The 23809-nt window shown below is 41.6% G+C and overlaps 1 protein-coding gene across 4 annotated transcripts in view; it reads left to right on the top strand.

Moving 5' to 3' along the window:
- LOC118273822 (protein unc-13 homolog B) overlaps window positions 1-23809 on the top strand; it is a 401044-nt gene that overhangs the window by 280197 nt on the left and 97038 nt on the right. The window contains exon 1 of one of the 4 annotated variants that reach the window (XM_035590973.2): window positions 17170-17318. The exons of 1 other annotated variant lie outside the window; for it this stretch is intronic. The gene's annotated coding sequence lies outside the window, so the exon portion shown is untranslated. Of the gene's footprint in view, window positions 1-17169; window positions 17334-23809 lie in introns of those variants that run through there. 2 more of the 4 variants (XM_050707724.1, XM_050707723.1) reach the window with 2 other exon arrangements.

Below are 23809 nucleotides of genomic sequence, written 5' to 3'. Positions count from 1 at the left end.
TCCACTTCTCGCAGTGAATAGTTAACCTATAGTTACTCAGTTGGTAATACAGTGTCTACTTTTGTACACAAAGATAGAAACAAACATTTAACTAGAAGAAGACAAATGATAGTAAATGAATACCCAGATTTGATATAAACTAAACGACTATACCGCTTAAGTCTCAACACTCCCTTATTCAAAAATACCGTAAACTAGATTTTAGCGTGTAAACACTTAATGTCAATGAGTCAGTTTTATTTTCAACTTTTAGGGGTTAAAAGGCCTTTCGAGTCTAGGCTTTCAAAGTTTAGGCTACTCATTAGTCTTTCTTATAATCCAATTAGTTGATGAAGATAGAACGATTGACATTGTCGTTTCTCCACGAAAATGAGTAATTCGTTAATTTGTCTTTCAATCTGTATTATGGAACTAATCTTGTCTGATCTAGTTTTGTTCTATTGACGAATAATAAGATAGTAAGAATACATTGCATTATGAATGGAGGCCTGCGTATGTATCAAGCTACAGTTGTTGACATTTTTTCTTTAGGGACATAGGCAAAAGGTCCCATTCATGAAACAATATTTATACTGCTTAAACTATTATTAATCTTTTAAATGTAAATAATAACACAGGTAGCCAACCCGCATTGAGCAAGCGTGGTGATTAATGCTCAAACCTTCTCCATGTGAGAGGCTTTGGTCGGTAGTGGCCACTTATAGGCTGATAATGTAAAAAAACACATGTCAAATTTGTTCTCAGCTGAAACTTTCATTTTACCAAATACTCAAATATGAAGTACCAGTGAAAGTTCCTAGAACCTACAATATATTCTCAAAATATTTGATATCATAATATTTACAGCCATTAACTAATACATCAAGAGGTACTTTGTTCAACGAACATTGAGTTGTAACCTCTATATCAACACCGACTAGATATTCTGGCAAATCTCCAATACTTAGTAGGATCTAACTTTATTCGAAACCTGACTCTATTACGATGTTAAGAAAGTGCTGAATTACCATATATTTCTTTGTTCAAACGTCCCTTCTTCTGTGACCTTTGTAAATTGTCTAGGTTCCATATTTTCTGCAAACAACGGAAGGTTTTATATTAAGTTAACACTAGGGGGGAGGATGTGTGCGTGTGAGAAGGTTTATGATCTCCTGGGTAGTGTTATGTTTGAATTTTAATTTATGGAGCTTGTTCTAGAACCATGTAGAACTATATTGTTAGAACAGGCTTCTATTTTGATTCGTTTTATAATAATCACTTCATTTCTTCGGCGGTAAAAACAGTAAATATTTGTAGGTATTGGAAAAACCTTAAATCTACCGAGTCATAAAATAAATTCTTTAAACTGGATGAAGTCTTCATTATATTTCCATGTAGATAGTTAAGCAGAAGAATGGACAAAATATACAATTCTATTCTCTTCTTTGTTGCCAAGCCATTTTCGTTCTTATTGTAACCCAATAAAGTATATATCTACGTACCTTAACAATATCCTAGATTATCAGATCACATAACTTGATGTATTCTACTCTATACAACTACAAACTTAATATTTATCATCTGTATTCTCAAAGCATCACAATTCAATCTGTGTACGCAATTCAATTTCGTACTGGACTTGGTTATTTCATTCGCGCTGTTTATAAATGGGAACGACCTACATATGCGATGCGTCGCGATCACATTGCATTTTCATATGCTGCGTTATACTACTAGCTTGCTAGCTGCATATTAAGTTTTTAATGGTAAGTGTGAGAGATGTATTCATGAATACGAAGTTATGACTGTACGTTGTCATCTTAAAACAAATGATGCTAAAATGGTAATTGTATTTTTTAAGGGGGGGGGCATCTGTTCTGGTCAGATGGCTCTTTCCGCCGCACGCACGGGTCTGGTTCTGGTCGGGCGGCGAGCTACACTTGCCATATATAAGGTTTAGATTTAGATGGAATTTCGTAGAAAGTTTCTCTATAGTTTCTCTTAATTCTCTTAGAAACCGACATGCCAAACTTTACCTTAGTAGTTTTGGATGCACGTTGTCTCTGTGTTTGTCAGTCTCTCGACCATTTGGATTTGGTCACTAGAAACACGAAAGTTTCATATAAGTAAAAATTAGGACATTCCATTTACTGTTTTATTTAAATTAACTAAAACTCACGTTTTACTCACCTAAATTAATAGAGAAAGGCTCTACTAGTTTCGAATAAACCGTGTCTCTTAGTTAATTTACTATGTCTCTCGATAGTTATTACAAAAATACTATTTAATTTGTCCTATACAACAACATATATTATTTACAATACCTTTTGAATAAAATTTGTTACCCTACTAAAGCAGCTTGGGGTGCGGTGCCAGAAGACCTCCCCGTGGTGCACCCTGGGTACAGGTAATAGTCCCCCTAACGGGGGTGATAGGGTTGGAGAGGCTATTGCCTGTAGCGAACTTCTGGACGAAGCGGAAGGACCCGAGATGGGTTCCAAAGGCGGCAGGCTCTGTGCTGACACATGGCCTGCGCCTCCGAGGGAGCGTCTTTCCACCCGTCTCTCTGACTTAGCAGAGAGCGTGGCGGAGAGGCAAGGACGGTGCTCGTTGTGCACTCACCCTGCCAACGAGCAGCATCGGGGCACAAGTTGTTCCCGACTGCAACCGTTGATATCGTAATCCGGGAAGATGTCATGGTCATGTTTTATGACTCTGAACGGGACGAGGGTCTTGGCTTAATCACCCGGACCGCGAGGAAGTTAACCTCTATAAAAAATTCCTCCAATACCAAGTTCTGGTGCGCGGCGAGGGTATGCGTGGCTGAGGAGTAGTGTCAGTCTCGAGCGCACCCCCAGCTAGGGGACCGGTGGACCCTCTAGTTGGGATACAAATATACACTTACCCAGGTACAGGGGGCACTGCCTGGGTGGACTGAATATTTCCCCCACACTCGTGGGAACTGAATGGAATCAAATACCAAAACCAAAAAACCAGAGGAGGAGAGTGCAGGTGAGCTCGGCTCGCCTGCAGTAGTAGTTGCAGAGAGCCCGAGAGGCTCTGGTGCCCGTGGGGAGGCGCTGGACGAGTCCAGCAAACCCAACACACGGGTCTCAAGTAGGAGGGAGTCGGGCGCGGAGTCCGTTTCATCGGCATGCGCCGTGAGTGTAAGCTCAACGCGCGTAACGAGGAGTACCTTTAAGCGTCCCAGGGTGGAGGAGGGCCAGGGACAGTCTTCGTCCTCCAACGTGCTGGAGGCCCCAGCCCCTCCTAAAATCGCCACGGCCGCGCGGGGTAGAGGCAAGAGGAGCAAGAGGTCGGCAGCCACTGCACGGTGCGAGCCAACTGAGCTAGTGGCTGCAGAGAGTGGCGCCTTGCGAAGTGCTGCCCTCTCGGACTCCTCCGTAATGGAGGTTTCGGACGGTGAGGCTTTAAAAAGCGAGCGCGGCTCTGAGACGCTTCGCCAAGTTGTAAGGGAGGGGCTCCGCCAGGTAGCTGGGAAGAAATCCCAGGCTGCTGGAGCTGCACAGCTGAAGTCGGTGGAGACCGAAATCATGGCGGCGGTCTTCAATGTGTGCAGAGTTCCCTCAGCTGGAAAAGTGCACCAGGGGCTTGCCGAAATGCGGCGAGAGCTGGCGCGCTTATCGGCGTCCAATGCAGCTCTGGAGGCAGAGCTTCGGTTGACCAAGGCTGAGCTTGCCGTTTGCCGAAGCCAACCTCACCCCTCGGCGGAGCCTGATTTCCTCGGATTAATGCGCAGGGAGATGGCTGCTTTCCGGCAACGTTTTGACGTGCTGGAGAGCAGACTACTCCGTCCCCCGCTGGCAGCCTCGAGATCGCCGACTTCGACGTCATACGCCGCTGTTGCCGCTGGGCCCCCGACCACGAGTGGTCGGGTTTCTCAACCTGTGGCGAGACCACGAGCGGCTCCTCCAGCGAGGACCCCAGCACCCCCAGCGGTGCAGGCGCCAGCTACAACGGAGGCGAATGCGCTTGCTGGACGCAGCAGAAGGAGAAGGGGTGCTGTGACTCAGCAGGCTGAAGGAGCCACAGCCACGGGCGAGCCTACCCCGCCAGCAAGAGCTGCTAATAGTAGCGAGTGGCAGGTTGTCGGTGAGGCGAGGAGAGTCGCCAAAGAGGCGAGGAAGCGCCGCAAGAAAGCGCAGCGGCAGCGGCGCCAGCAGCAGCGCAAGGAGAAGCGCGCTGCGGCCTTGCTTCTCGCCCCTAAGACCGCGGCTGTAGTTATTACATTACAGCCCGATGCGGTCAAGAGGGGCGTGACATATGGCGACGTCCTCGCCAAAGTGAAGGGGGCGGTGACTCCCGCAGAGTTCGGGGCCCCTGACGGGTTCACAATGAAGGTGACGGCGACTGGAGCCCGTCTACTTGAGGTCCCCGGCGCGGCCAGCGGTTCATCCGCTGACGCCCTAGCAGAAAGGCTCAGGACGTGCCTCGGTGCGGATGAGGCCCGCGTGTCCAGACCCATCAAGTGCCTAGACTTGAGAATATTGGGCCTGGACGACTCTGCGACGGAGTATGAGGTAGTGGCCGCTGTCGCCAGGACGGGAGGGTGCCCTGTTGACCAGGTCAAGGCAGGCACCATCCGTCCGGACAACTCGGGGCTGCGCACGGTGGTGGTAAGCTGCCCCGTGACAGCGGCCAAAAAGATTAAGGAGGGCAGAAGGCTCCTGGTGGGGTGGGTCTCGGCGCAGGTCAAGCTGCTCGAGGCCCGGCCTCTGAGGTGCTACCGCTGCCACGTGGGCCACCACGTGAGCGTTAAATGCACCTCGGAGGTTGACCGCAGCGACCGCTGCTTCCGCTGCGGTCAGCCCGGTCATAGGGCCGGCTCGTGCACCGCCCCGCTGCACTGCGACGCATGTGCGGCGGCTGGCAAGCCGGCCAATCACAGGGCCGGGAGCAAGGCCTGCTCCCCACCTACCAAACCCAGGGGCAAGGGTAGGCCCTCTGCCGCCCCCGTCGCTTCCGCCGCCACCACCGCAGCAGTCGCCACTGCTGCCGCCGCCGTGGCCACCGCCGGCCGTAGTGCCGCCAGGGAGGAGGTCGTGATGGATTTCCAATAATTAATCCATTCCGCCTCCTCCAGGCGAATATTAACCACTGCGCCGCAGCTCAGGACCTGCTGCTCCAGAGCATGGCGCAGTGGTCGATCAACGTTTCTGTAGTCTCCGAGCCGTATTTCGTCCCGCCCAGGGATCACTGGGTGGCGGACCTAGACGGCTCGGTGACTATCATCTCGTCGGCCGCCGCCGGTACCCCGACTCTCGAGAGCGCTCGGAGAGGCCGGGGTTGTGTCGCAGCACGGTTCGAAGAGATCGCTGTGGTGGGCGTGTATTTCTCTCCGAACCGAACTCTCGCCGAGTTCCACAACTCCCTGAGGGAGTTGGTCGCCGTCGTCGTCGGGTTCCGTTCCCTCCCCGTACTTGTCCTCGGGGACTTCAATGCCAAGAACTTGGCTTGGGGTTCCCGGTTCACCGACGTTCGGGGTAGGATGGTGGAAGACTGGGCTCTGGAGACAGGCCTAGTCGTCCTGAACCGGGGTTCTGTCCCCACGTGCGTGCGGATGCAGGGTGAATCGGTGGTGGACATCTCATTCGCCAGCCCTGCTCTGTCACCGCGTGTCGTTGACTGGCGCGTTATGGAGGAGGTGGAGACGTTCTCAGACCACCGGTACATCCGGTTTGACGTCTCCGCCGAGTCCGCGGACCCGCCAGTCAGACAGGCCCCATGTGGCCCGCGTTGGGCGCTGAGACAGTTGGACCGGGAGCTTTTCCTGGAAGCCGCAATCGTGCAGGCCTGGGTGATACCACCGGACAGGCCTGCCGACATCGACGAGGAGGCAAGATGGCTCCAGGACGCCATGTCCAGAATATGTGACGTGGCGATGCCCCGGGTCCGGCCAGGTCAGCGCAAGCGCCAGGTGTACTGGTGGTCGCAAGAGCTGGCTGCTCTGCGCAATGCGTGCGTAGCTGCGCGCCGCCGGTACACGAGGCACCGCAGGCTCCGTATCCGCGCTCCAGACGCGGAGGTAAGAGAGGCGGAGTTGTACGAGGGGTACAAGGCGGCAAAGGCCGCCCTAAAAGCGGAGATCTGGCGGGCTAAAGAGGAAGCCCGCCGGGAGATGCTGGAGACTCTGAACAGAGATCCATGGGGGCGCCCCTATCGAATGGTGCGCGATAAGCTCCGCACCTGGGCTCCCCCGCTGACTCAGAGTCTCCGGCCAGAGATCGTGGAAGAGGTGGTCGGCGCCTTGTTCCCTCGACTATGGAGGGGCTTCACCCCTCCATCCATGACTCCGCCCCCTGCGGTGCCTAATGCGGGCCACATTGATGACGACGACGACATCGTGCCGGAGGTGACCGAGGCAGAAATGAGAGCGGCGGTGCGCCGGATGGGCGCCAAGAACACCGCCCCAGGACCCGATGGCCTGCATGGCAAGGCGTGGGTCCTGGCCTCGGAGGCTCTCGGGCCTCGATTAATAGGTCTCTACAGCGCATGCTTGGAGAGGGGCCAGTTCCCGCTTCAGTGGAAGACGGGAAAACTGGTCCTCGTGAAGAAGCCGGGGCGCCCTGCGGACTCTCCGTCCGCGTACTGGCCCATTGTGCTGCTCGACGAGGTGGGAAAAGTCTTCGAAAGGATAATTTCGAACCGCCTCGTCGCGCACTTGTCTGGATTTGGGCCGGACCTTGCGGACGGCCAGTTCGGCTTCCGTAGAGGGCGCTCCACGGTGGACGCCATCATGCGCGTAAGAGACCTCACGACGGGGTCTGCAGTGTCCAGGGGTAGAGTCGTCGTGGCGGTGTCTCTAGACATCGCCAACGCATTCAATTCCCTACCCTGGAGCTGCATACTGGAGGCACTCCGGTACCACCGGGTGCCTACCTATCTCCGTCGTGTTATCGAGGCCTACCTGACGGATAGGTTCGTCAGGTACCCCGGTCACCAAGGTGAGTGGAATCGGCGAGAGATGTCGCGCGGTGTTCCACAGGGTTCGGTTTTAGGGCCGCTCCTGTGGAACATCGGTTACGACTGGGTGCTGCGCACCGACCTCCCAAACGGCGTCAGTGTAGTCTGTTACGCTGACGACACACTGGTGCTGGCGCACGGGAGGTCGCACCAGGCGGCGGCCAATTTAATGGCGAGAGCGGTTGCGACGGTCGTTGCAAGGATCCGGCAATTGGGACTCGAGGTGGCGCTCCACAAGTCCGAGGCCATGTGTTTTCATGGCCGCGGGAACGCGCCACCTCCGGATGGGTCCCAAATAACGGCAGGAGGGGTTATCATCGGCGTCGAGACGACGATGAAGTACCTAGGACTCGTCCTCGACAGTCGATGGAACTTCGTGGAGCACTTCCGACGTTTGGCTCCTAAGTTGGAACGGACGGGGGCTGCACTTAAGCGGCTCCTGCCCAACCTCGGGGGCCAAATGCCTCCTGCCGGAGGTTGTACGCGGGGATCGTGCGGTCCATGGCCCTCTACGGCGCCCCTGTGTGGGCGCCGAACCTGATGCGGCGGCCAGCTCGGGCGCTGCTCACTTCCCAGAGGGTCATGGCCATCCGAGTGATCCGTGGATATCGCACGATCTCCGGGGAGGCGGCGAACCTCCTTGCCGGATTACCGCCGTGGGATTTGGAGGCGAAAGTGCTTGCGCGCGTCTTCTGTTTGCGCGCCGACGCGCGTCGCCGGGGCGAAACTCCGCTGCCGCGCCAGATTAGTGCGTGGCGGGACGAGCTCCGGCGCGATCTCATGGCGGAATGGCAGCAACGACTGTCGCAACCGAGGGCTGGGCTCGCTGTCATTGCAGCGATAAGTCCCCTCTTTGAGGAGTGGCTTGAGAGACGCCACGGCGTCCTCACCTACCGCCTGACGCAGGTGCTTACCGGACATGGAAGTTTCGGTAGGTTCCTGTTTCTGATTGGGCGGGAGGAAACGCCCGGGTGTCATCACTGCGAGGACCGTCCTGAGGACACAGTGGAACATACGGTGGCGCTGTGCCCTGCATGGGCTGAGCACCGCCGTGTCCTCAGGGATGTAGTCGGCGACGGCGACCTCTCGCGTCCGGCATTGGTACAAGCCATGGTGCGGAGCGAGGGGGACTGGGATGCCGTCTCCTCCTTCTGCGAAGCAGTCATGCTAGCTAAGGAGGAGGCGGGGCGCGTGAGAGAACGAACCTCCTCACGCCCCAGCCGTCGCGAGAGACACTCCGGGCGTCGGGGATCGCGCGACGATCTCCGGCCACCGTAAGTGCGGGCCTGCGGACGGCGAGCAAGGGTAGCGCGCCGACCCGTGCGTGCGGCGCATCGCGTTCCGCGCGCGCCTCAAAGAGCCATCAGACCACCACAGATGGGGCCCAGTAGGGCTGATGCCTAATCCGGAGCTGCGGACAACCTAGCGGGTTTACCGGGGCTCCGGCTCGAAAGGCAGGAGAAGGAACGGGGTGGTTTTTAGTCAGTAAGAGTCTGACACTCCCTCTCGCCTCGCCCAAGGCGAGAAAAGTCATTGGATGATTTTCCCCCTCAAAAAAAAAAAAAAAAAAAACTAAAGCAGCTTATATGTTTGTAAAAAACAGATCTCCGTCCAGAACTCCGTCCTATGTTAAACTTCATTTAAGTTTATATAAAACAGTTAGTATGCTGCTACGTGTTTATTTCAAACGAGTGCCTGTGACATCGTCGCTAAAGCGCTCTGAGACAGACTTCTCCCAAAATTTGCAATGTACACTTTATTTAGGAACTATCTACTAGTTCTACGTACGTGGAACTTTAACATAAAAGCAAGAATGCAAATGAATATGACATTTAGAGCTGAGTTTCTAGTTTAAGTTCAACATTTAGTAAAGGAAAAATCTTCCTTTTTTAGAAATATACGGCTTGTAAATCTGAAGATTTGTTTTTTATATCATCTATTGATATTTTAAACACAATGCATAAACCTTAAAAAGAACTTAAATTACAATTTTCCATCATGTATTGTTTTTTTGTTTCTCAATACTTTACGTTACCCAATAAACCATTCCACCCTTAAAATGGTACACAAACAAACGCAATAGGATTGTATACCTTACAACCAAATGCGGAAGATCCTATTTTCTTTAAACGCCCCAACCAATAATCGGAGGACAAATTCGTGCACATTTCTCCCCGTCTTCTCGCATTATCTCTTCATAAATCAATCTTTTTCATACAGCTTCTAACGAGGGCTTTTCACATTACTTCAAATTATCAACGTAACCCTTTTCCTCCCTTAATATATCTTGTCGAGTGGTCCAGGCATACGGAACCTTTCAAGTGTGCGGACTGATAGTGGGACCCAATGATCCCTAAGGGTGTGTCAATAGGAATTTTTGTATTGAAAACGTTAAAGCATGTGTTTTTTGTTGTATAGGGCCTGTAGGTGTGATAGATGTTTTCGTGGGACTTTTTGTTTGAATTGTGAGGATGGTTTAGGAGTCAGTAATTTAGTACCTAGTAATTTGAAGGGCAAAGGAGCAAAATGTGTTATTTCTTACAATACCTTGATTTTGCATAGTCGTCTAGTAAGCGATTTTAATCATAAAACCAAACTAAGTCACATTTAAGTACCACTACACTAACTACTATAACTGCCGCACTCAGAGTCATTTAACGATTACTTAAACTATTCGTTAGTAACAATTTTGTTCCAAAAACAATTGCTACGGACTGGGTTAAGTAAACCATAAAATGACTCTGAGTATAGCAATCATGAGCAATCTGAGTATAACTCTGATTGCTATACTGTATATTCACCTTTCTATATAAAGTAGATACTATAGTATCTACTTTAAATAATAAATAAAATTAATGTTTGTCTACAACACAATTTGATTCGTCCTTCGATACATCACTTGCTCAATAATGATATTGATTTGGATGTAAATTTGATTCATATCTTTCATATCTGAGAACATAATATTAGGGACCAGTTTATAGTCAATTCGAACTTTGATTGTATACGAGTACATTATAAATTACAATTACAATGTAGTCATCGAATTTTATTGATGTACTACTAGATTCAGCCAGCTTTGCCCGCGTTCCCGTAGGATAAAAGTAGCCTATGTGTTATTCCAGACCATAATCTACTCCTGTTCCACCAGTGATGTGCTATGTAGCTATGCTACGAAGATGTAATAGCTAAGCTGTGAAACTATGTGATCGTTTCCACTGATACTAAGCTATGTAGCTGTGCGAGTAAGATGTGCAGCTCGAGTATGCGATGTATCGATAATAGGGAAACCGTCCATAGCACGCATCTTTCCATATAAAAAACATAGCTTAGCTGAGTCCGTTTTCACCAGTTCTAAGCTGTATCTACCAATGGATACGATTGATAAAAGCCAAACGCATCCACAGCAACATAGCATAGCACATCTCTGGTGTTGGCACCCTTATCCATATGAATAGAAAAATCAATATATGGTGTTGACACTGACATTCGACAAATTATGTATGTCAAAGGGTATGTCAAAACCATACAATAATTTACTTTCTATTCACTCGATTCGAAGTGTTTAAATTATGCTATTGGTCTATGATTGATTAGAAATATATCTACAAATACATACTTAAACCTTTAAAACAGCTAGTCAGCAGTATTCGAATGCTCTAGAAGAAAGTGCTAGAAGCACTTTAGATTCTACATCAAATTGAAAATAATTTCGACATTCAGGATAGATATATCTCGGGGTTAACGATTTGTAGCTGACTGAGTTATTCATAGAGCCCATCGGCCTCAACTTCATCAATTATGTATGATACTATTGTTGCAGCTCAGGTATTAACTAATGAACACCTGATTTATAGGAATCTACTTCAACAATAGATGGAATTATTCGGCGGCTTTCGAAATGGTCTGGTCTTGAGATAAGTCTTGTGTAGTAGTGTTTGATAGTTTCGCTTAAAATTGTATGTAAGAGAAAACGTAAACTGTGTGCAATAATGTTCATCAATGTAAAAAAATTTAAAATAGTTTAAGGAATTATAGATACAGTATTAGTAAAAGTGGATTATATATCTGTAAATAACATTAAAAAAATAATTCTTACCACTTTAACGATGTGGGGTTCACCAATGAGCGACGATACTGAATAATTTGCTTTTTGCATTGTTCATTGGCAGTATAGTAATGCCTAGAAAACAACGATTTCAGTACCCTTAGTATGAGTTTACTTTACCTTTAAAGTAATCGAAACGAGAGCGCGTTCAGAGCTTTGATTGACCGGCTGGAATAAACCAACCAACAAATTCCCCGAACGTGTTTCGATTACTTTAAACGTAAAGCAAACTCGTACTACTAGTTCACCACAAGCCGCACTCCTTTAACAAAACGCAATACAAACACGCATCTCATAAATACACGCGTTTTAATTTGTTCCCAAAATGAGATTTCCTGTAAAAGAATCAGATAATGAGGGTACGTACGGACTTATATCCGGGTTTAGGCGCGGCCTTGACCTGAAAACCGGCCGGGCGAACGTCGGATTATGATGACCCTATAGAAAATCGTTCGATGCTTTCCTAACGCCCTAAGATGAATTATTTGGACAAGTTTTTCAAGTGTAATCCGATTACTTCCCTTTTTTCTGTACTTATAATCTTCAAGTTGTTTGTTGTTTGGTTTAGTCTCCTTGCTGAGCTAACCACTGCTGGAAATAAGTCTCCGTTTCTCAGTATGAAAAGAAAAGGATGGAGTATCTTTATCCTTCCTTTTCCTTGAACTTCTTTACTGGTTCGGTTTAACTCTGAGACTTAAGAACGGTAGAGTGAAACTGGAAATAATTTTGCTTACCACATACGAATATAGTACCTATTACATACTGGACTGAGTTGTATTTTTTATGAAACAACGTTAAAATAAATGAGTGTTTTGATTAAAGAATGAAGAGCAACATTATTTAGAATATTATACCTACGAAACCAACTGTCGGTATAACTATTGGTAACACAGTAGAAAAATCCTGTGGGGGCCAACGGTTTTTTTAAAGAAAGATCTTATCAACGTTCTTGCAATAACTTAAAAAAATATTATATTTTCAGTCACCACACTCCACATCAGAAAAATAACCCCACACGGAAATAAGACCACAATTCCAAAAACATTCCTTAATTGTTATTATCGATTGTTTCGATAAGATCACACCCCACCCCTAGTTTAAGTGTCCCTTACCACGATAGTTGAACGTTATAGTGTTATAAACTTTAATATAACACTAGGCTACGTAGGTATCTCTTATGTAACCTATTTAGATAGGAAGCCTTCGCAAACTGTGATGTCATAAATAGTTAGTATAATGGCGCACGGTTAGGATGTTTAGCAGGTTACCGTGGACGTGTGTTGGTTTAATTTTAATAGTTACTGCACTGGTACACCTACTGTAATTACTCTGCTCTAATATCTTAAAAATTGAGCAGAATACATTTTTTTACTTATTGGCGATATTTCCGAGTGGATACGATCTTTAAATATTCAAGTTAAGAGCATATTCTTTTTATAAGGTTGGCAACGCATCTGTGACTACTCTGATGTTACAAGTGCGTTGCCGATCGCTTTAAATCAGGAGGAGGCTGTTAGCCTCCTGTTCCCTTTAATTTTTTTATGTAAAGAACTTAAGCAATACATGTTTACCTGTCTATACACTACCCTTTTATACTTGATGGTGATAATTTATTGAAAGGAAAATTTGATTAACCCATTTGGAACCGCTGTTAGATTAGTTTCAAACCAGTCAATAATAAACCTATATTTCATGATTAAACTTTATTTAACAACTTTTTGTAAAGACACACATTTATAAAAATAATGTAGACATCACATAAAAACGTGCTCAGGATCTCAGGCTGTTTTTAAGTTATAAAATACACAGAGATCGTTTGGTCTACGTTTTGTGTAGAAGTATATAAATGTGTCATTATGTCTTACATGAAAGTAAGTTGTAGTCTTTAAGTGCCAATTACGTAACAATTTATTTCTAAAACGTGCGTAGTTGTATTTTCTTTAAACATTGCTTCTAGGTATATTTTATTAAATAATATGTTCTTGGTCGATTTCGAAGAAATTCGTTTTCGTGTGATTCTGTATAAAAATAAAAACTGAGGCAATCGCCATGTTGTTCATTTATACATAATCAGTTAAGTTTACAAAGAAAGCTTTAAAAAGACTACAAAATAATTTCAACACTGTAACTTACGTTACGCCATACATGTATAATAATTACAACATTACACTAACGACCCCCAACGGGATCAGAATATTACCAATTAGTATTTAAACATTAGCCCTAGTACTAATTACACTCGTCCTAATTCTAGACTAGACTACGTTATTTAAATTTAATAGAGCTAGAACTAATGTAAGGAATTGTGTTATTCAAAGATTGTTTTCAGAGACATGTAGTTAATAAGTTTATGATAAAATCATGAAAATTAAAAATCTTAATATATTTTTAAATTAAATATTATGTTTATATTTTTCACGTAATTATTTGACGAGGAACTCGACTAGTTTCAAGCCATGCTAGAGGCTCATATTCATGAACAGCATTCTGCGACACACGTTCGGTGAGACTGTCGCGCTGCTAAAATTAAATTAGTATGTCTCACGAAAGATATAAGATATTTTTTAGTTCTAGGAACTTTCATCTTAAAATGCTTTCATTATGACATACCAGTACTACCAATCTTCTAGAGACGCTTTAAGCTGAGGAAAAGTTATATTTTATAGGTATATATGTAGGTATTAATATAGGTATATATAGGTATTAATGTAGGTAATATTTTACGTCATAATTTATAACAATACATTATCATTATCAGAAAACCCGTTAAAGAACTTTAAGATCGAAGAACCCTCTTCAAACTCTGTAAAACAATCATAATATCATTGACAAAAAGTAATCATCGAATCCAATTCTCATTATAATACTACTTTTCAATTATTAATTCCAATTTTCCTTTCTACCTTGAAACTCTGGTCTAAAATTGAAACCTAAGTAAATACTCCAGACGAAATGTCTCAGATGAATTGAGAAATATATCTTGAAAAGTTTTGTCGGGTGCTCGCTCTATTTTTGTAGATTCTTATACATATATTATATTTTAACCTACATGCAAGACTTTCTTTGTTAAATAAAAATCACGGTTTACTCACGTACATTAATGTAGAAAAGCTCTACTAGTTTCTAGTCACAGAGGGACTCTTCATCATGAGCAGCGTGCGCAGACTGAATTTCTTTGTTAGAACTTTCTTTCTTAGAACCAAATGTCTTCTTACCAATTACGCCCATAATCATGGTAATGTGATGTTATCTATTCGACTCATGTCATCAACATATCCGAACTAAAAATAACAAAACAAAAAGCCAAAATCCAATAATACCTTCAGTGTAGCCAATAGTCCTCAAAATTATGCCAAACTCCATCGACATTAAGTTCAATTTACCAAACAGGTCTCATAAACAGAAATGCAGCCGAAGTCAATTGGATTAGAAAATTAACACCTCCAAACGTTTGACATTTGCGCGTTCATGAAGTTAGCTCATTATTGCCACTCAATTTTCAATGCACAAATGTGAAACTTCATGACGTGAACTGATCGTGAAATTAATTGAAAATGAATGAGTTATGCCGTTTTACCGACCATCTATTTAAGAGTTGCTTATCGTGAGCTAGCATGTCATACCTAGCGGGCTTACCGAGGCTCCAGCTCGAAAACCAGGAGTAGGAACAGGGTGGTTTTTAGTCAGTAAGAGTCTGACACTCCCTCTCGCCTCGCCCTGGCGAGAGAAGACATTGGATGATATTCTCCCCTTAAGAAAAAGGACGTAACCTAACCCCTTACTTGTTCAGTTAGATGTCACTTATAGGTGAAAACCAAAATCTCGTTAACTGTCACTTATTTTAGCTTAAAGCAAGGTTGGCGAAAACGGGCATTAAGCTAGGGTTTTAGGTCAGTAATTACGAAATTTCATGTTTGTTTTTAATTTGTACATGGAAATTGTAATTATCCGGTCATTTAGAAGGTTTTATAATTGCCAGCCTTGTTGGCACGTTTCCCGTTGACAATCATGTGAAGGACTTTTGATTCGAAGTGTATTTTTTACTTTTGGAAATGCTTTAGTTTTTAATACACGTGTAGATAATAAGTAAAATCTCTGAGTAATTCATTTACATACATGTAAATTAGACACGTATATGCGAGATTGAGACTAGATCTAAAGTTATCTTTAAGTTAATTTCGTTCCATAGTCGCTGCCTACCCCTATAGGAGGCTGGAAAGAAGAAAGAAAAACAGTTTATTTGCACTATTACAAGATATTGCAGGCAAGACCAGAAAAACATTTAGGATAAAATAAATAAATAACAGGCGCAAGATTATCCATCTATAAATGCTAATTTCTTTAAAACGAACAAAACAATGAATATACTCCAGTCTATTTCTATTCTCAAAGCAATATATTGTTTCCTTATACAATCTTACGGGTAATCTATCCATAAAGGCTTTATAGCTTACGAAAATTATTACCAAAATCATCCTCAGCAGGAAGATAGTTGTTATGGGTAGTAAACAATAAAATACGGGGACTATACTCTTGACATAATCCCATATTCACCTTTTATAGCACTCAAGGGGTACGGAGGAGGGAGTAAAGAGTACTCCTAAGAATAGAGGCTTGAGTCTTTTGCACGTCACGCCACAGACGCACAAGTACTTTTTTACATTCAGAGTTATTCTTTATAGTCAACTTATGATATGAAATAGTTTATGTACCGTACACATATTGTTTGAGCAAAATACTTTATATAATATGATATATAAAGTCATAACATTATAAACACATCTTAATTTTTATCAATGATACTCATGATGATCATCATCGTATCAGCCACAAGACGTCCACTGTTGAGCATAGGCCTCCATCCAATGTCTTACAGATAGGCCGGTTGGAAGTGACCTGCATCCAACGGCTGCCATGACCTGTACCATTTTACAATGATATACATAATATAGCATAATTTACAATGATATACTAACATACATATGTTTCCACTATAACTGCTGTGTGACACCTATCCTCAAGACTTATTTCTTCTATCCTCAAGGTAACATCTAAGCTACCCATTAGCGATCTCTAATCAACAACGTGTCAACAAAATTTGAATAAGAATAAACGATTATATCGAATATTCCAATCGCAAGTCTTTCCCCGATTTCCATATTCACTCGATTTCAAAGTTAGAAGTAGCGTAACGACACTATAGTTTGTCTGATATCGTCATGCAATGTTGCGAAGAACATTCTATTCGCATTCGCAATATATTTAGTTATACATCGGCGTTATATTTTATACTCCGTGCTCGTCTTTTATTTTATGGAGCTATAATAATATGTTTGACTGTGAAAAAATGGGAAATCATTTCCCGTTTGACAATGTCTGTTTATTTTTTGTCCCTTTTCCTTCTGTTGGACGATGATATACGAATTCGCAGCTTGTTTTAATATAATATTGTTATACAAATTTAACTTTTATAAAGTATCTACGTGTTCAATATTAATATTTCAGTAAATATTTAACAATCACGGATATCGAAATCCATCTCTCGCAAAAATTAACGAATATATATTAATTGATTGGACTACTTCACCGCAGAAGCTTTTTTAACCATCCGCGAACAAGGCTGATCTGATTTTATATCCGCCGCCGCTCACCACATTTCCTCTTTACCACACGCTTTATAGGATTTTTTATTACTCAGCTATTGCAATAAAAAGTAAAAGGATAAAGTTGGAAGTATTTTTAATATCCTAATGACTGCCATTACGTTGATACCAAAGAGGATATTAAAATAAACGTAACACATACTCAAAAGTAAAACTTTTGATCGATTCTAATGAATTTCATTTCATCATAAACGAATCGGGAAGTTGCCGAGCGAAATTCTTGCAAACTCGGAACGACACCTTTACTGTTGGATCTGTGAACGTGTTCCAACCCCCTAACGTTGACTATAATACGGCGGTGCATGTTTACGACGCGGGCCTGATCTCACGAAAACCATGGCGCGGTGTTTTGACGGTGCTCACAGGTGGTATAATGAGTTGTGTGGGGCGCGGCGCGGATATCGAGCGGGCGCCGGCGGCGGCGGCGGCGGCGCGCGCAGCAGTGCAACGGGCGCGAGGAGCCCGGCCGGCCGCGTTCACAGTGTTAGATGCGTCCTCCGCCGGTCTCACAACACAGCCGGCCGCGCGTGGCGGCCCGACCGCCCAACGCGAACCTACCCATATCCCGTAACCCTACATACTAGGTGCCCTATCCTGTGGTAAACAAAACCCATGTGATAGTGATGTGAAGTGTCCGTTTATCATACTTACATTGTAATCGAGCCACGTGAGGAATTTATAATTCGACATGACGGCGGTTTGCCGTCCGTGTAGTGTAATTAGTTAATCAATTATGTAACGACGGTAATGGCAAAAGGTTTTCAGTGGTAACACTATAGGTCTATACAATACAGTAGAAAAGCTTTTTATAGATTAAAAAATATTGTGTCGGTAATTGCCCGCGTAAATATGTTCAATGACATTATGTGGCGTGTGAACTTTCACATTAGAATTCAGTACTGAATTATGTTCAGTGTATTATAATATGAAACTATGCTTCAAGTAATATTTCTATACATTGTTCGGGAAGGATTCGTACAAAGAAAACTTTTGAGGTCTATCGTTTCTGCCGCCTAGACAGTAACTTAGTTCTTTATGAACTACTAGTACGATTAGAGCTGCCTAGTTATACCGTTTAATATCGCTACGAAGTTTCATTCAAACTATCGTGAGCGTAGTCGATTCGTAGCACCTGCTACGGTATAGGCTACGTGAGCGCTACGCCGCGCCGGAGAATTATTAATATTAGTTGTGAATATCACAGTTTCCGTAGCGCGCAAACAGGGTTATATCTCAATCGTGTCACGGGATCAAATTCTCGAATTTATACTTTCATTATCTTGCCTTTTTACTGTATCTTGTATCTGTATACATTGAATGCCACCACAAAGGAATATATGAAGAAGTCGTCTAACGTTCATTGTCTATGTATCAAACTAATTAAGCTCTTAATGCGCAGTAATAGGCTTGAAATTACTTTCGTAATATTGTATTATGGTGTCATATATTGAAAATTGGTTCATGGATGTAATCAGGTCATCCTTGCTTCCTGAGAGACAAGGAATTTCATTATGAAAATTGTTCAATATACACTGATATTCAACCACTTATTGATTTCAAAGTCTCGTATCTCAATCACGAACTAAAAATATGTATTTCAATCATGCTCCAGAATCCGTATATGGATTCAAATGAACGGAAAATTTTAAAGCAATCTTGTTCAAGGCCAACGCCTTGATTCAAACACGAAGAAGGAACCACGAGATTTTATATCTTCTTATCAAATAACATAAGAACGAGATTGCTATTAACTTGTTTTGTCTTTAAATCTGATTAGTAACAAATACATCTTTTAATTCCTAGTAAAATATCTTCTAATGCGATAAACATAAGGCAGACAATTGGATAACTCCAGCCTTTGCAACATTTTTTTTTATTTCCTCGTCTTTTCCCTATAACAACGAATGGGAGAGACAGCTTAACACCAATTTGTAATTTAAATATCGCACACTCAGGAACTGTCTCAAAAACTCAAATACTCCAAGAAATAAAAGACATTTAAGTCATATTAATTCCATTATCCGTATCAGAAGCAATTCTAAGTAGCAGTATACTTGCTTCTTTATTAAAATTTCTTCCAGTAAAGAATATCCAACGTTTACATAATACATTGGCTGGGTAATCTAAAATGTTCTTTATACGTAAGCTGATTACGTTCCCATGTTGCGACTTAGGCTCAAAAATAGGATCTACCACGCACACGGAGTGTGATAGTCGAATTGATTTTCTGATATGTCCGTTTCAGTTTGTTTCTATTCTGTAACCGTGTTAACACTAGGAATGTCTTGATATGGCTTTAATGATAATCAGCCTATGAGACAGTGACTTTATGCTTTATGGCCACATGTCTTATCGAACATTTCATTACATAATTATCTAGATTAAAGAGTACGAGTACGTATGTATATAAAAAGAAAACATTTTTCAAACGATAGTATTACGTTTTATTCCAATTTTGATGTCCTTAAGATTTATGTTAGATCTCGTTTTTACAAAAATACGGTGTATATATTATCTCTTAGTAACAGTTGACAATAGTCTACTACAATATTTACTCAGTGCGAACCATCACTGTCTAATGTCATAGGAAAAAAAATCGTGTCTAAATAAATATTCTTCACATAATCCATGGTTCCAAAATATGCTAGGGCCGTGTAAAATTGGACTAGTAAAGTTTCTGTACAAAAATCAATCTTCTCTCGTAAAAATAGAGCTCAAAATTAATAATAAATGAATGCCCAGCAAAATGCTTAATTAGTTTCTATAAAGGTCAAGAAAGGTCACTAGAACTTAGATGTAGATGAGCCTTTAAATAAAAAACTATATACTGTGTAAATAAAAAAATAGTAGTATTTGTTTAATAGCATTTGTTATCTTTGACTGTATGTATGTGGAGCAACTGATTACCTAACGGGCTACCGAAGCTCCAGCTCGAAGAGCTAGAACGGGGTAGTTTTTAGTCGGTAAAATTTGACACTCCCTCTCGCCTCACCCAAGGCGGTAGAAGTCATTGGATGATTATCAAAAAAGTAACACTATGTATGTAGACTGAAAAGATAGAATATATTTATCTAGAAGTCATATCCATAGTAAGCTTGTTCCTACATAATGGAACTAGAGGTGTCTATTTCTATTTCCTTTCCTACATGAAACCTTACATATTTAGTTTGCAATATCTGCCATCCTCTTTTAAGTAATAGAGATGTCTCAAAATAGTTTCCTAATGAATATATTAAATTTATATGCTGATATGGATACTATCAGAAATTAACATTCACATAATTAATTTACTAACTCAGTAAGCACACCACATTAACTCGTTTCCTGAATCAGTTAATGAGACACAAAATTAAATGATACGTTAATGACATCGAAATGTTCTTTTCAAACGTAATTTTGTTAAAATCTATAATTTTAAAGTCCCTTCTTTGAAATGTTTCCTCGTGTAACGCAGGGGTCGCTCCAACCGCGCAGGGTTTTAGAGATGAACAATTACCTACGAATTGAAGCTTCACTGTTCAGTGATTTTACCCTACATAGTTCTGCTCGTAAATTGGCTGGAAAAATTCTCTGTCTACTATATTCTTGCTGCAAACAAAAATCTAATTAAAAAACATAAAGCGTAGGAACTTTATGATCTCCCCAAGAACTAACTTTGACAAAATTAATAACAGTGTTACAACACGTAATTTTCCTCAATATTAGGTCTTAATGATGACGTCATAAGTTCGCGAAGAAGTATTAGCAGTTACGGTAAACGACTTTCCTCAGTTATTAATAATTCTTCAAGTTTCTTATCTTCTCAGTGGCAGGGTCTAATTAATTGACTGATGAGGGCATGATAATAAGGAACCAATTATTTCATTATGGGGGTGTGTCTTGGTTAGTCCTTCGTGGAAAACAGAGAACAGATTTCTTTTACACTTACGGTTTATTTGGTAATCGAGAGAAATTGAAGCAGATGTCTGAAATTACTTTTGTAACTCAGAAAAAAATTAAATGTGAACACTTATTTAGATGGGCAGTACTAATTATTTTAGATGACATTCATAATCCATTTTTTTTTTCTATATCATCGTAAAAAAGTGAGTCTTTCTATATACCATTACAAAATTATTGCCAATCACGACGAAAAGTTTCCACTGAACCGGACCACAAATAAACCGTCCGTCTCTTTTTCTGCTCTACAAACAATAATACATTTTAATACGAACCATTACGTCTCATTATTGCTGGTCACCAAAAGTTACATAGCCCTGTACCGCTTGTTATTTACAAACCGAGCAAAAGATAAGCTGCTTACAACGTTTTCCGAACCATGTTTGTTCTGTGAAAATTTAAATGTGTGGACACGTTTGAACAGCGGGTAAATATATGCAAAATGTTTTTTATACTTTGTGTTTGGTGGCGCTAAAGGGTTGAGATATAAGGGTGGTTTGTACATGGGGTTTTGGGGTAAAGTATTCTAAGTTGTTTTGTTTTAGTGTAGTAATGATATAATTGTTCGATTTTCAAGGTCATGTATGTAATATACCAGAGTGAAAAAAGGTTTTAATTGCAATTCCATATTTTCATTTAAATTTCTCTAAAATTAAAATTTTAAATACTTCTTAAAATACAAAATAAAATCCCAATAAATCATTTGCAATTTATTGTTATAGAGATAATTATAATATCTTCTCTTTACTCCGCCCAATTTTTTAAAGAAATGAAATAATTCTGTTGTGTTTTATCTTAATCTACGGTACCAATTATTTCAGTAACAGAAAAGTTTATGAAAAACGAATAGTTTATTTTAGATTTCCTAAATATTGATGTTATTACCTATTTGATATAGTTCCGTTAGTGTAACACTGCAGTTTCCAGATAACAGTGTTAGTTGCATTGTTAAAGGTGATTCAATTAGCTGCTGGTTTATCTACCTCTATCAGCATTTGCCCAACAATGCAAGGCTTTTCATTAATCCACCACAGGTCTTAATAACTTGGATATAGGGGACAATGGCAGCTATAATGACGATTATTTGGGAGGTTGTTCCATGGTTTAATATTGTGTAGTAGCAAAAAGGGAAATAACGTATACGGGTATAATTTCGAAAATGATTTTACATTTAGTCGAGCTATTTTCGGTAGTGTTTTATTTATGATGTTTTAATGGCCATTGTGTTCTTACGGGAACTAGGATTTACATTACATTATAATAAGGTATTTATTATTTAAAAGCGTCAAATAATTTCTAATAATAAATTAAATCACCACCACATTTATGATATTTCAGATTGAAAAACTTTTCCCCGTGTAAAAATAAATAAAATAAAGATCCGTACGATAACTGAAAATATCATTGGCGAAAGAAAGAAGCCTAAAAACATTGTGAGAGGTTTCTTAGCTAAACTTTTTGCTGGTTGTCCCTTTTTAAGCTTCATTTATTCATCATAATGTCGTGTTATATAAAAAGAAATGTTGTGTCAAAACTATGTAGGTATATTTTACTTTGTACATATTTTTGTTTTTGGCGATTTAAGGAGAATCGTGTTTTTGTATTTACATAAAGAATATTATGCGGACTACCTAGCGGATTTATCAGAGCTCCGGCTCAAAAAAAAGGAGTAGGAACGGGGTGGTTTTAGTCAGTAAGACTCTGACACTCCCTCTCGCCTCGTATAAGGCGGGAGAAGACATTGGATGTTTTTCCTTCGATAAAAAAAAACTGACTTTGAAAAGCAGGGATGATTCAAGTATTTTTGTTAGATGAAAATATCTAGAATTATTATTATGAACTTGAAATGTAATAAGCGATAACTAAGCCCGCATTTACTCGTTCTATGAAATTCAGTGGCGAGAGCTTTACACAATTCATTGCGTTCATTTTTCTTCGCATTCACTTTACAACAGAAATGAAAGAAAGACTCTAAGTATTTTCTCCTTTAGATTCAAAGTTCGTTTATAAAAAAAATTACAACATAAATACTTAAGAAAAAAGAGGCTGTCAATATTATTGAAAAAAGTGACAATAATAATTTCTTTCGAAACAAGTTCTTCCACAAGATTAAACAAAGATGGATAAGAAATAAAAGTTTACAACGTTTTTTAAGTTCAAAAGGGCTTCGCGTCGTTGCGTTTAAGATTAAATTGACACTGATGGGTATTATTCTTGTAGGGGATCGGGGGTGGGGGGTGCTATGGGGTTGGGGGTGGGTTGATTGATGATCGTCTCGTATAATTAATGTGGCCTGACCGATCTGCAGACAATTAGATAGGTCTGAACAGCTGTCGCGATATCTCTATACATATGCGATGAATCGACCTCGTGAAAAACTAAAGATGCAAGTCACTAGCATTTATGATTTGTATACAGACAAAATGTTTTGTTTGTTTGTATTTTCGTTCGTTCGTTCATGGTCATTTGTTTGGCTTTTGTTTGTTAGTTTCTGTTGTAAACGTTCGTTTGTATTCGGTGAACTAGGAAAATTATACTGCATAAAACACTGATTTCTTGAATGCGTGCTTGATTCTTTTTTCATCGCCATTGAAAAGAAAATTGGAATTTATTTTTAACTGGTGTTTTCATTGATATCGTTCTGATTCTCATATCGTATCAATATTAGTATGATTTAAACTAAATTACCTTAAAGGTATTTTGTATATTTCATCATACGTCATCAGCTTGTTCATCCTTATCAATAGCCACTGCTGACCAAAGACCTCTTCTCACAGAGAAAAAGTTTAAGTATTAATCACCACACTTTCTCGATGCGGGTTGATGATTTCAAACTTATAATCAGAAATTATAAGCCCAGGTATGCTCTCAATGTTTTCCTTCACCATTTGTCAGTGGTATCTTGTTTGCATATTTACTGTCGAATAAAGTCGATGAAGATGTGGGATTAAATTTCACACGACAAGCACTCAATTCACATCATACGATTTTCCGATCTTTTTAACGTAAACTCAAAGAGGGATTTAATATCTCCTCTACCTTTTATCGTATCCAGAAAATTGTGTATTACAGTTAATTTGAAGTAAAGTGAAGCTCTGCATTTAAACATTTTAATATTATAATCTTTGCGTAATAT

Source organism: Spodoptera frugiperda, chromosome 3 (assembly GCF_023101765.2).
Source record: "Spodoptera frugiperda isolate SF20-4 chromosome 3, AGI-APGP_CSIRO_Sfru_2.0, whole genome shotgun sequence".
In the NCBI taxonomy this organism is placed as follows: domain Eukaryota; kingdom Metazoa; phylum Arthropoda; class Insecta; order Lepidoptera; family Noctuidae; genus Spodoptera; species Spodoptera frugiperda.
Note: the sequence above shows the minus strand (reverse complement) of the source record. Positions and strands in the feature narration are given on the sequence as shown.